Source organism: Amphiura filiformis, chromosome 16, assembly GCF_039555335.1.
Source record: "Amphiura filiformis chromosome 16, Afil_fr2py, whole genome shotgun sequence".
Taxonomy (NCBI): Eukaryota; Metazoa; Echinodermata; class Ophiuroidea; order Amphilepidida; family Amphiuridae; genus Amphiura; species Amphiura filiformis.
The window spans coordinates 51000661-51014789 of record NC_092643.1 but is presented as its reverse complement, the minus strand read 5'-3'; the positions used below and the strand labels follow the sequence as shown (position 1 = coordinate 51014789).

The window sequence follows — 14129 nt, the reverse complement described above, 5'->3', positions numbered from 1 at the left end:
ATGATCTTCGAATCAACATTTTACGGAACAAAATGCGCGTGCCTTTTATTACCCAAATTAGGTTATTGTATAGCGGCAATGATATTTACCTTACGGTTCTCATACGGATCATGGTTCTCATATGGATCGTGGTTCTCATACGGCCTTTCAGCCCGATATTTAACGGGCTCATCGATAACATCAGCCGGATATGTCAAGACAGATGTCGGTATTGTCGGTGCATCGGTACAAGGCCCGGTAAAAGGTGTGATCACATCGGCTGGCGTGATCGTCGCAACTGGTTTCACATCGTAGTTCGTAATAGTCTCGATCGGTTTTCTATCGTACGTCGCATCGTCTAACGATTTCGCAGTTACATTCTGATCGCGACTTCGGTTAAAATTGGTTGTGGTCGGCACAGGCGATGAAGGTGACGAAGTAAGCTTTTTCACGGGCGATGAAGATGCACTTCGATCGCCATTTCGGTTAACATTTGTTGTGGTTATCACGGGCGATGAAGGTGTACTTCGATCGCCACTCCGGTTAACATTTGTTGTGGTTATCACGGGCGATGAAGGTGCATTTCGATCGCCACTTCGGTTAACATTTGTTGTGATTATCACGGGGGATGAAGGTGTACTTCGATCGCCACTTCGGTTAACATTTGTTGTGGTTATCACGGGCGATGAAGGTGTACTTCGATCGCCACTTCGGTTAACATTTGTTGTGGTTATCACGGGCGATGAAGGTGTACTTCTATCGCCACTTCGGTTAACATTTGTTGTGCTTGTCACGGGCGATGAAGGTGCATTTCGATCGCCATTTCGGTTAACATTTGTTGTGGTCGTCACGGGCGATGAAGGTGCATTTCGATCGCCATTTCTGTTGAGATTTATTCTGATCGTCACCGGCGATGAAGGTTTACTTCGATCGCCACTTCGGTTCAAATTTGTTTTAGTTATCACAGGCGACGAAGGTGAACTTCGATCGCCACTCCGGTTCAAATTCGTTGTTTTTGTCACGGACGATAAAGGTGCACTCCGATCGACACTTCGGTTATAATTTGTTGTGGTCGTCACGGGCGATGAAGGTGACGAAGTAAGCTTTCTCTTCTGTTCTCGATGTTTATCATACCTCAAGTCATCAAATGATTTCGCCGCATTTGGCACAAGGCGTCGGTCACGATTTCGGTCTACTTGAGTTCCGTTCGGTATGGGAGACGAAATAACCTTTATCTCCTTAAGTTTTTGATCCCGACGTTTATCCTTTCTTCTACTAGTTAATCGGACAAGACGCTTCATCTTCGGTAAATCGTTAACCAAAGATAGCATTATTATTCACCATATACACTATAGACACTATTAACACTTATAACCATTGTAACAAAGATAGCCAGACTGATATCCAATGATTTTGACAAAAAATCTTGAGCAAAATGTCAAAAGTGGATATTACTGCGCAGCAGACATCTAGTCGTAGACAGGCTTTAAGTTATAGTATTGTCTTCTTACAGGTCACACGTGAGTGATGGGTTGAAGATTCAGGCATTTTTCCATGTAAATACAAATGATGACAGAACGGAATTGTCTGTAGTCACGCGCTACTGATTTGCACATAAAATACTGAGGAATGAAACTCCACTGAGCTCTTAAGAGTCCCCTGGCCCCGGGGATAGTCGGGTTCCGCTCACTGAAAGTATTTTTAACATTTTTTTGAAGAGTGATGACGGGTAGATTCAAGTCTACTTACCTAGAAATATTGAATTGACATTTTAGGGTTATTCCTAAAATAAGTCATAACATAGGTACCACAGCGCTTGAATCAGGAACCAGTTAGAAGATGTCGCCAAGGTTGCGCTCTTACTACACTCCGGATAATCATATATATAAACGCAAGGGACCAAACTTGAATGTCCCCCCTGTGAGTCACTCAGTATAGGATATAAGGTCAATTTTGTATGATAATGCATGAGTGGCCCTGCCCCAATGACCAACCGTAACCTGTATGACCATAGTCATGACACGCACAATGTGCTTCTAATAACGTCCAGTCGGCGTATTGTGTGACTGTCTTCTTGCCCAAATAAATAATAAAGTAAGCTCTCATAATCTCCAAGAAATAACCAATCCACATTACCCCTATGTACTATAAAGGCAAAAGTCCGGCTAAAAATCTTGGAAGTCAGTATGTACAAATTGACCATTTAGGCGAGGTATGTATTACAATGCTAACATCATTACACAGACACGAAAACGCCAGCCTGTGCGATAGAAGAACATTTGAACCAGGCCCTAATAGCTGCTCTCAATAAACATGATAAACAGTAACAAAAGCAAGAGATCAATGCTGGTTGACTGCTGCTAAGGTGCGCCAGACCAAAAACCCTTTACCCTGACCCTAACCAGAAATCTTACCCTTACCATCACCCATACCCTAACGGTAACCATTACCCTTGCCCCTACTCTAATTTTCGGGCTAGCGAACTCTTATTATTGGACTACCAAACCTTAGGGATAGCACCTGCAAACCATTTATCTTAACACCTAAACAGGCCGAACTTTGAATCCTTTTGTGTGTTTCATCCGGGACACGCAATCAGAAGAAAATATTAGTAATCTGTTCCGAGGCCCAAAGAATACGATGTTAATTGTTCTGCCGAACAACTTAATTACCTTATGATTGGGTGGAAAAAGCATTGATGCAAGTTATCAATGACATCAGACTCCTGTTCAATACTGTTATTTTCTTTGAACATTTTTCGATAAGCTAACAACATTACTTCATTGTTATTTTTGTTTGTCCCCTAAATGGTATGGTTAGTGTTAACACAGGTTGATATTTGGTGCAGGTGGTACGTGCGAGGGGATTGGTGCCACTCACTGCAAATTGGATAATTTAATCTTTTACTATTGCTATCATCGGTCAAGATGAATAGACGGAAATTAACAACGAATGGATGAAATGCAATGATGCAACGGCAAAATTAAAGTCTAAGCTTAAGAATCAGACCTGAGAGTAAAGAAAATATCAATAGTTGTCACTGGAACGTGATACTGCTTCAACTTCAAAATAATATTATGTTATAAATTATCAGAGGGAAGAATATATTAACTAAAAAAGTTAATTATTTTAACCTATGATTTCAACACAAGATTAAGACGTACCCCAAATTTTCGGTCACAACTTTAACCTTCATCAGGAGACTGGCAACCCAGGTTAGAGATCAGTGACCTTTCGGACACTTGACCCCAAAAGTTGATCATACACTCATAGTAACTTGTTTCGGCACCGTCACGGTTGAGTGATAGTTGGTTGGCTTTGATAAACTCCTTCATACCCCTTTCAAAGTATCCAATTTGTCAAGTGTCCGAAAAGTCACTGAGTCCTAACAAGGATTGCTAATCTCATAATTCTGACCGAAAAGTTGAGGTATATCGTAATCTTGTGTTGAGATCAAAGCTTAAAATAATTAAAATGAAGGATACCTATACAGACTTTAATTCTTAATAAGACTCTTTGATCTTAACCATTACCTTATAGCCTATCAAATATCTGCGTTCCTATAAATGTATGTCTATCCAACTCATAACAACATAAAGATAACCCTGGTAACATTGTGATGTCCTTGGGGGCGCACCATTTGAGGCGTGCGCCCACAAGGACCAAAAAACCCAACTCCGCAAAAAAAACCCAATTCTGCAAACCAAAAAACCCAACTCCGCTATACATTAAAATTCAAAAGGACGCAACGGTGGGATGTTTCTCAATGTTAAAAAACTTGTAGTGTAAGAACCTACCACCTGAATACCAATGTCAGGTTTTGGTGATGACTGCATTATGTCTGGAGAACCCTTAAAATCATTTGCGATGATACACTAGGATCCACAACATGCTCATCTATAAAGGCACAGTTCTTTAACCCCAATACATTTATACATTCATTGAATGACCTTTGAAAATTTGAGTACAAAACTCATACTCTGCAAATTGAGGTCAAATTTTGTACTATGATTGTTTAATTGAGGTTATTGAACTATGCCATTGGGATGAGGCCATTGTGGTCCATAGTGATATGTACTGTCAATGCTTACCCCGTATCTCAAAAAAGTGAAATGTTCAGGAGGGTAAAAAAAACATTGCTGTCTTGAAATTTTGTGGAAGATTTTGGAAATATGTTCCATAGGGGGAGTATGTTTTTCAAATGTAATTGGTCAGGGTTAATCATTTTGAATCTCATACTCCCCCTGTATTATGACTTTACCTTTATCTTCCTCAACTGGAGTGGGTATTTCAAATGGAAGATACCCAATTGTCTATTCTATTCAAAACACTTACTCCCTCTGTGGAAGACTTTAGTTAAATCTTCCACAGTGGGAGTGTGGATTTTAAATGGAATAGCCCAATGACTGCCTTCCTTTGCCAAGAAACGACATTTTGTATGTGCTTTGCTAGTCATGACTAAACAAAGAAAGACACGAAAATATAGTTTCAAATTTTGATGTTTGGAGATACACTAGACTATGCCATAGTCTATTTTTGATAAATAAAAGCATGTTATTAATGTTAATCATGATGAAAGCATTCAGTTGAACTCGAAATCATACTGATATTTATTACATCAAAATATATACTAGTATAAAATTGTTATGAAAAAGTTCATGTAATTATATTATTGACAGTAAAAGTAAAGTGTACGTACTAGGCTTATTTTATTGAATGCAACATATTATAATGTCATAATTGTATTGGCACTTCACTGAACAATTCTGATTTTAAAATCTGCCAGTTTATTAATCGCGAAATTCCAGGTTAAAAATACTTGGGGAGCTAACAAACAGAGGGTGTAGGGTGACTGAAAAGATCAGATGTGAAAATCTATCAATTGTGCACACATTAATTAAATCAGAGTTTTAAGCTTAAATACAATATCCAGAGTATATGCAGAATGGGCAAGTGGACTACGGGATAGTCTAGAAATACACCAGATTTTTGCATAATACGTATAATAACATTCCTTTCGATATTGGTTGAAATGTGTCATGATAAAACCTCGTAACTACGTACTATATCTTATCTTATCCTTTACATTAGATACGGGGTTTTGTCATTTCAATTTTGAAAATCAAGTTGCTGTGGGTTTATTGTTGCAGATAGACAAACAAGATTTTGCCAGTATAAAGCCAGTCTTGCTAGCTACAAAACCAGTACAAAATCTCAATTTCACCGAAAAGTGAGATATGAGGTTTTGTCATAATGTCATTACAGCGACGTTTATGCTACTTCGTTAAAAATCGTTTGCGAGATGGTATGGTCAAGAGAAGATATCGCTAGTATCCCTGCATACAGCAGAACTCGCTCCGAAACTCCTGCGTGTTCGCAAGCGTTTCAAATTACACCCTATTCTCTTGCGTGTGTTCCCGTCTGAAACTCCCCATCTTTGAACTCACTTTATAGGCATTAAACCTGAATCGTTAGTGAAATCAAGACGATCCCTTGTTCACAGTGGTTCCCCTTCGTGTCTATGCTCATTTTTTCACTAACGATTCAGGTTTAGACGGCAAAACAGTCAATGAAAGTTGTCCTAATTTCGGCCAAATTTGCTGAAAAACGGGGATCAGCCAAATGTATACAAAGCAGCGATCAATCGATATCGGGCTACCAAGTTGTAAACAAACCCGAGGTCACGATTCACGAGTGGTGAGTGGACAGCGAGTGTGATCAGAACAGAATGATGGAATCTGCTATGAAATTGTGGAAAATATCAAGTTTGATTGAATGTTTTGGGATATATTGGTAAGTATGAGTCTTTGTGTACCTAAATATTCGATTGTTACTTGGTTTGAGCCCGGGTACGCGGGTCAGAGAGAGTTTCTTTGGCTGGTTGGTTCCCGGGGGGGCACTCCTATCTGAAATGGCAGGGATGTGCCTCGGCCATGTTAAAAGTAGGGGGCATTCAGGTCAAATGTACAATTACAAAAATATGGGGTCATTCAGTACACTACCTGAAAAAAATGGGGTCATTCGGTATGAAACTTTGAAAAAAGGATGGTCATTGGGGTAACAAAAAGTAAAATGGAGTCATTGAGTACAGGATTGCCAAAAGAGTATCATTAAGTACACATAAATAAGTGCCAAACTGCGTAAAAACAACTTGGCCACCTTGGAAATGTGAAAAATCTCATTATTTCTGGAGGAGAACACAAATACCACCTAAATTTGGGAATTAAAAGGGGGTCATTGGGTATAGCAGGAAATAGAAACAGGGGGTCATTGAGTACATGAATTTTTTTTAAAGGGGTCATTGGGTAATAGGTAGGACCATAACACAAAAAAAGGGGGGTCATTGGGTACAAGCCGGTTTGAAAAAGGGGTCTATCCGAGGCACATGATGCATATCTGTCATGGAAGTGCCCCCCCCCCCGGGGGTTGGTTGCATGCATTCGTACGTGTGGATATTGCATTTTCACATGCCGTGTCGATTAGACTCGCTGAGTCTCATGGACGCCGTTCCTATGTCCATCAGACTCGTATTTCCCATTTTGGATGTCAATGGGAAATACACACTTAACGATTTGCGCCGGTTATAAACTTGAAAAAAAATCTTTAAAATTTCATCAATGTATATAAAAGTGGTACCAACCGTATTGTGCTTGCTAATTTAAGACTCGGTTGAAACAAAATTAAGGATCGAAAGCATTTTAGTGTCCAAAAAGGCAAAATTATCGTCAAAGTTCTGCCGAAATCGGCACCCTTGCGAAGGGTCCAGAATTCGAATCGGGAACGAAAATATCCGATCTTTGCGATCAAAAACACAAAATTACAACTTTAAACATACTATTGGCAAAAGACATTATTACCAAACAATACAGAATAGAAAATTTGACATCATTTTCTCAAAATATTGAAAAATTTGCTCACTAGACATCGAAAAGTACGCAATCCAATTCCCGTTCAAACGCGTGGGAAACTGAAAGTGCGATAATCGTGACTAGTGTCGATCGCAATATGAATTTTATTTCCTTCTTTTTTCCGAATAAATACTTGACTTGGTGGTTTGGTTTTTAATTCTGATGTTTTGTAGTACATCCTTTATTGTTTCCGAGATGAGATGACTTCCCGGATCCAGGCAAAGAATGATATTCGTGCATTATGTCATCATTCGTCATGATAAAATCAGCTGTAGCATTGCTGCACGTAGACTTCATGCTTGTGATGTAATTGTTGGCTTTGTATTTTCATGTCGATCGTTGTAATTATTTCTTCTTCAAAGAATATTTTCCGAATAAATAGTTGTGGGTTGGTTTTTAATTCTGACAAAAAATTTTTTTAATAGGAGCTGAGATGAGATGACGCCCCGAGTGGTACATGCAAATTAGAAATGTTATGAATGTAGTGAAATCCTAAAATAATCTGGTGTATTAACCATGTTAACTGTAATGTAGTATGTACTGCATCTGTGCATCATGTAGGAAGGGTAAACAACATGATTGTTTTTTCCTTTGTAATTTGTTGACTTGACAGAGCCCAACAACAACAAAGTTCTACATGTACATGTAAATACATGGTTGTCCAAATTAAACACAAATAATCCACCTGATGAATTTCCTTTGGAACTCGTGTTCTTGGTCGGGAAGTTAAAAATTTATGTGTACCGTATACAAAACAGGGCAAGAAATCATTCAAATACAAAATTCATTTATTGCCTGTTCATGTGATGGGATTGTGTGTTCAGCAGTGGCGGTGCAGTGCATGCCGGGGGGGGGGGGGTACTAGTAATCCCCAGTCGGAGGTCTCCCTCTCCAGTTCCCCCCCCCCCTTGTGGCACAATTTTGTCAAAAATATCTGATGCCGCCACGACTGTTCAGACTGTATACAACGAGTGCTGCAATTTGATTTTCATACTTTGAAACTAAATTGTTTTTTGTTCCTTTTTGCTGTATACACAGGTGATTACCCAACCATGAAACAGCTCTGAGGCTTCAGACCGTCATCACATGGAAAACGGTTAACCGGATAATGGATATCAAGTTTTACGCCTTCAGCTTGCGAAATACCTCAAGAGAATTACCTCAACTCCATCAACGTAGCACCAATGATAATACCAGAAATCCTAATCCACTCCCCCAAAAGTACCATCAAAAAGTATCATCGTATCATTACAGATTGCTTCCAGCAGAAGTTCTTCCCAAAGACTGCACAACTGGAACTCGCTCCCGTATACATGGACATTAACTTCCATTAGACTCTACGCTGCATTACATGCATCACATGCTTATAAATGTAGCAAATTACATTAGGCAACCACAGGGTGATGTTCCAGATGTAGTTTAGTTGGAAAAAGAGGAGTCACTCAATTGTGCACCCTCAGAAATCAACTTCTAATCAATGTCTGTAGATCAGAAAAAATGTGTACAAAACGACAATCTCCGTTTTCTGTTAAAATATTCAAAAAATTTCCTTGGGTTGAACAGGTGTCAAATTTTATATAACAGGGTCAAAATTTCAAAATTGTTCAGATTTTGTCAAAAACTATATGCCAAAGTGTTCCGCTGGTGAGTCGTCTCCTAATTCTGACCTTTTGAACTCTGAAACAGTATGCCACAGATAGATCAAACTATAATTTTCTGAATCGTTATTACCAGAGGTATACCATGCCGTGGTTTATGACAAAATCTGACCATTTGTAAATTTGACCCCTGTAGTATGAAATTTGACCCCTAGGGACAAAATGTTTTTAACATAGCTTATCGTTTTCTACTAATTTTTAGGTCGTCCTAAGGAAAAGACCTTATGGTATCACGAGTCGTGTGTGTGTCTGTCCCGTCTGTGTGTGTGTGTCAACAATTAATGTAAGGCTTTTTGATCTCATGTGTGTACATCCATATCAAAACGATGCACTTGTCGGCTGCTACATGTCAGACTCAACACAAGTGGAGGTCACTTCAAATCATCCCAAGTCACATGGTTTAGAATACAGAGAACATTCCTTAAAGAGGAAGCCCTGCCAGAGCAGTTCTTCTGATGCTAATTGATGTAATAGCATTAAAATTAATAACATTAAAACATCAATTAGGATCTATCAAATTCAGAGATAACCTTGTCACTGATTAATTTGATAACCAGGCAGGTTTGGTTCACCCCAGAAGAAATGATCTGGCGGGGCTTCCTTTTTAACCATGTGACTTGGGGATGATTTTAATTGACCTCCACTTGAGATGAGTCTGGTATTTATTCCTAGCTATTATTTGAAATGAGACACATGTAGCAGCCGACAAGTGCATCGTTTTGAAATGGATGTACACATATGAACAGTTCAAATCCTATTGTAACCATTATTTATATGTTTTGTTTAATCCAAGTGTGTGGAAATATTGGATCCAACACATAATAATGATAAAATTGGATGCTTTACGCCCAGTATTTATTGGTCTCACTATGAGTTTTAAAATATTGGAATCGACTACATCTTGTCCAATATTTAAAACTCAGTCAATCAATTTTATATCAAACTTGAGTCATAGCTGCACTATGGGAACCCTCATGGTGTCAAGGTCGTATACGAGGTCCGTTCATATGAGGTCAAACTGAAAAAAAAAAAAAATGGTTTAACAAAAATGCAAAAATAATGTTTCACATGAGTATTTACTGTGTGTAGTACTATATACAAATACAAATACGAAGTTATTTTTCACGGCATGCATTTTTTTTTCCAGCTATTTTTTTTGCACTACATGTACATGTACAATGTAGCTTTTGGTTTTTGCTCATGTAGTGGGAGGATTTTTTTTGTCAAAAATCTTCCAGCCCCCCTGAAGTTAAATGGTGCATGCCCAAAATATTGAGCATATTTTGCAATTTTCAGGAAGAAAATTATTGTTTTCTAAACATGTTGAATATGGTACTGAATTGTTCATTTTTCCATTTTAACACAAAATTATTCATTGTAATACTGTATTGCATAAAAAATCATGTACATTAAAATAAAATAGAAAGAAATTAAATATAAAGTGTGGAAGCACTCGTATCTTTCAGTGTGTTGCAGTACATTATTTTGTAGCGTTGCTTAAACTTTTTCAGAGGGCTTTCTTTTTTAAAGTCGCCATTTCAGAAAAAAAAGGTGACTTTATTTTAAAAGACTACTTATTTTTAGAACGGGAGATTTTTGTAAAAATACGCCTTTTAAAAAATAAGACGTCTTTTTAAATTAAGTCGCCTTTTTAGAAATAAGACGTCTTTTAAAATTAAGTCGCATTTTTAAAAATAAGACGTCTTTTTGAGGTTTTGGGTTGACAGGGGTTCGGATTGACGGTGTTTCGGACTGACTGGGTGACCGTGTCCCCGTAATTCTAACAATTTGACAGCCCTGTGACTGTGTTACATCACTTGGCCCAGGTACTATTAAACGAGTACAGGGCGTTAGTCCGACACGCTGCTAGTCCGACACTCCGCTAGTCCGACACGCCCCTAATCCGAATCTGAAATGCACTGCACCAGTCCGACACGCCGCTAGTCCAAATCTAAAATACACTCTGCCAGTCCGACACGCCGCTAGTCCGAAAATGAAAACCACTGCGCTAGTCCGAATCTGGAAAACACTCCTTCAGTCCGACACTGCGCTAGTCTGAATCTAAAAACACTGCGCTAGTCCGAAACTGAAAACCATTGCGCTAGTCCCAATTTGAAAAACACTGCGCTAGTCCGAATTTGAATTGGGAAACACTGCGATAGTCTGATATTCGGACTAGTGCAGTGTTTCCCCCAATTCAAATTCGGACTAGTGCAGTGTTTTTCAGATTCGGACTAGCGCTGTAGTTTTCAGTTTCGGACTAGCACCATGGTTTTCAGTTTCGGACTACCGCAGTGTCGGACTGAAGAAGTGTTTTCCAAATTTGGACTAGCGCAGTGTATTTCGGATTTGGACTAACGGTGTGTCAGACAGAAAACTGCTTTCAGATTTGGACTAGCAGCGTGTCGGACTGTTGCAGTGGTTTTTATTTTCGGACTAATGCATGCTTTTTTTTCGGACTAGCGCAGTGCTTTTCAATTTCGGACTGACGCACCTCTTAAGTATAGGGAATTTGTGTTGTCGGACTAGCGGCGTGTCGGACTGAGCGGTGGACACCTATTATTTCTAGGGAGCAGGATTGCAATTGACAGCCGCATTAATACCACACCTCAAAAATAGAGTTGATGGGACCAGGGATATAAAGACAATTGGCCGTGGCGTGGATTCATGTGTTTTGATACCATATCCAAAAGTCAAAGATTGTTCATTTGTTTACATGTGCATAAATAACCATTTAGATTTACAATTGGGATTTTTCAAGTAGGTCCCTAATTATAGTCAGCATTCTGACTGAGTGAGATATGAATGATGATTGCATGTGATACGTCGTGCCCGAGAAGGGTTCTGTGTGCCCGAATATCGTGAAATTATGCACTGCATACATGCCCGAATATCGTGAAATTATGCAAATGTCCATAAATATCTTGAAATTGTGCCCGAATATCGTGAAATTATGCAAATGAGACTTCTGTGGAACTTTCCTTTGATATGAATGTATGTATGCTACGCGCTACGGTAGTGGAATTCGACAGGTTCGCTGACGAAATACAAATTTCAGATGACCATTTTGCATTATTGTGCAACAGTTGGACTTGACATACCCCTGGAATATTTATTGGTATGTCGTTTTCTACTGAATAATGAAAACATTTCATGGTTCTTGAGCATGATGTTTTCTAATTGCGATCTCTCGTTCGGTCCACGGTCATTGCATAGTAAACACAAGGTAAACAACTGAGAGAGGCAACTGATCAATCGATACCCGATAACAACGTATCACGTGATATCACGTGGTTTTAGCATGGTTTTAGCAAGTCGACCGCGGCAACCGCAAAGGATCTTGGATATCTAGCGATATCTTCTCTTGGTATGGTCGCTCAAGGTGTTAGTGTAATATTAATGTAAAAGGGCAGGCGAAGGTGGTACATCCAATGCTTAACATGCCTAAGGCAGTCAAGGAAAGTGCAGGAAGCCAATGTTGCTATAGTGCAATTTCCAATTTTGTCAATGACCAGCTTTTCAGATGGTACTGTAAAAGGGAAGGGGTAATTTTGCATGTACGGGTAACATTGCAACCTTTTTGCAAAAATCAATAGATTTATAGGATGTTGAACTTGTTAAAGGTGACTTGCAAACAGTGGTCAAAGTTACCTCTGCATGCCAATTGTGACAAGTGTTAAAAATTATCATGTTGTTGACCAACCTCAACAACTTTAATTTTGGATCACTTTTGGTAACAAAACGAAATGAAATAATCAATTGCAAAGGGAATAAGAATATATAAGAATATTATATAATGCTAAAGACAGTGCTTCTCAGCTCGGAAGTCCAAATGTCTTGACCGTCAGGATTGACCGGTCATTCTCTGGTCAGTATAAAATATCCTGCGGTCACCTGCGAAAGCATATACCTAGAGGATAAGGTTGATTGATGTGGGAATCAAACAAGACATTTCTTTCATCAATGTATTCAGCTCTTCATTCGACACTGAATCAGACAAAAAGGTAAATGTTCCTGATGTTAGGTAAGACGTTTATAAGAGACTGAAGAAGGCATTGCTTACAGAGGTGGTGAAATGTTGTAATGGGGACTTAATTACCCAGCAAACACAAAACAAAGGGTATAAAACATTTTTATAATGTTCCAAAAGTATATTCGACTCAACTTGATGCAAAACATTCTAACATTATATTTTGCAAAATGTTTACAATAACATTTTGACAACATTTTTAAAGTTTTGGTGTAGTGTTTTTTCAATCAAAATATCATCAATTTGAAATTTAAGGTTCACCAAGGAACAGGTCTAAATCAGATGTGTCATTTTCCGGGCTTTGTTACATGATGATTTCATCTTGTTCATCAAATGCCAACTATTTATCAAATTATTGCATCTATAAAAGGCACGAGCAACCCTTCGATACAGGTGACGCAAAAGAGAGCAATATTTTTAATTCTTTGACTTCGAAATGCTGAGCAACTTTCCAGATTGAGGCAAATGATATCTTCACCACATTCAAACCACCTCTCCTTGACACCAACTTCAAACCACCATATCTGTCCAAGATCTTGAAAATGTCCAGGTAATACAATGTAAATGTGAATGCGGTTTGTGTTTGTGGTTTGATACTTCAGATCTGGCGAACGTGTTCTCCTGTGTTCCTAACATTGACCTTCGGTTGTCATGGGTTTTTGACATTGGCAGGGAATATAATACACAGGGACAGCAATGTCCTTTTTTATCCTCTTGACAGTGATCACAGTCTCACTCTCGCTAATGAAAGATGGAGTACCATCTGAAAATATTAATTTCTTGTATTTAGATCAAATTTTAAACTTAAAGTACCTTCTCGTAAAAATCCAACAAGCAAATAAGGGTAGCGCGGACCCTTGTTTTAGGAGGGTCTTCTCTGTACGTGGAATTTACCCCAGGTGCGCAAGTAGACGAATCTTATGGTATTAAATAGTATTGTCATAATTATTATTGTTTTGGAAATATATAGAGAGGATATGGAACAAGAAATACTTGTGCGTCCATAAAGAATTGAAAATTAGCATGTTGAATGCCGGGGTTGAATGACCGAACCTATCCGTTATTGCTTTGTAATCATATATACCACTAGTCTTTGTACTCGAAAATTTATCAAAACCATACTGGTTATTTTGTCCTCTGGCATACATCATCCCCTGTTATACGCACGATCTAAACAAATGGCGCCAGCGTGTTGATTTATACGTAGAAAAAGAAGTAGGAAAATCACATTTTCAACAACATCTAAGTTGTTGTTATTATTTTGATAAAATACTAAATAGCAAAATAATGTTACGTAAGGGCACCCTACCACCCCACCCGCTTTCGGTGGCGTATTGACCGCAATTTTAGGATGACTTTAGGACATACTGGGACCAAATTTGCAATGTTAATGCTAATGTGGGCTTAGTTTACGTTACATTGGACTGAACCGGTCAAAAAGGAACAAGCACATGGCTCATTATGGCCAATTTTGTCAATATGGACTTTTGGTACACACCGCACCAGGACTGCCATCAACCGATACCTTTCTCCACATACCCATCCACCTGCTGG

General features: G+C 38.7%; 1 protein-coding gene across 2 annotated transcripts in view; it reads right to left on the bottom strand.

Annotated features, from left to right (window-relative positions):
- The window catches only part of LOC140136159 (uncharacterized), a 224185-nt gene that overhangs the window by 170908 nt on the left and 39148 nt on the right, over nucleotides 1-14129 (bottom strand). Inside the window, exon 1 of one of the 2 annotated variants that reach the window (XM_072157866.1) lies at nucleotides 90-596. The exons of the other annotated variant lie outside the window; for it this stretch is intronic. The gene's annotated coding sequence lies outside the window, so the exon portion shown is untranslated. Of the gene's footprint in view, nucleotides 1-89; nucleotides 597-14129 lie in introns of those variants that run through there. 2 annotated transcript variants of the gene reach the window in all.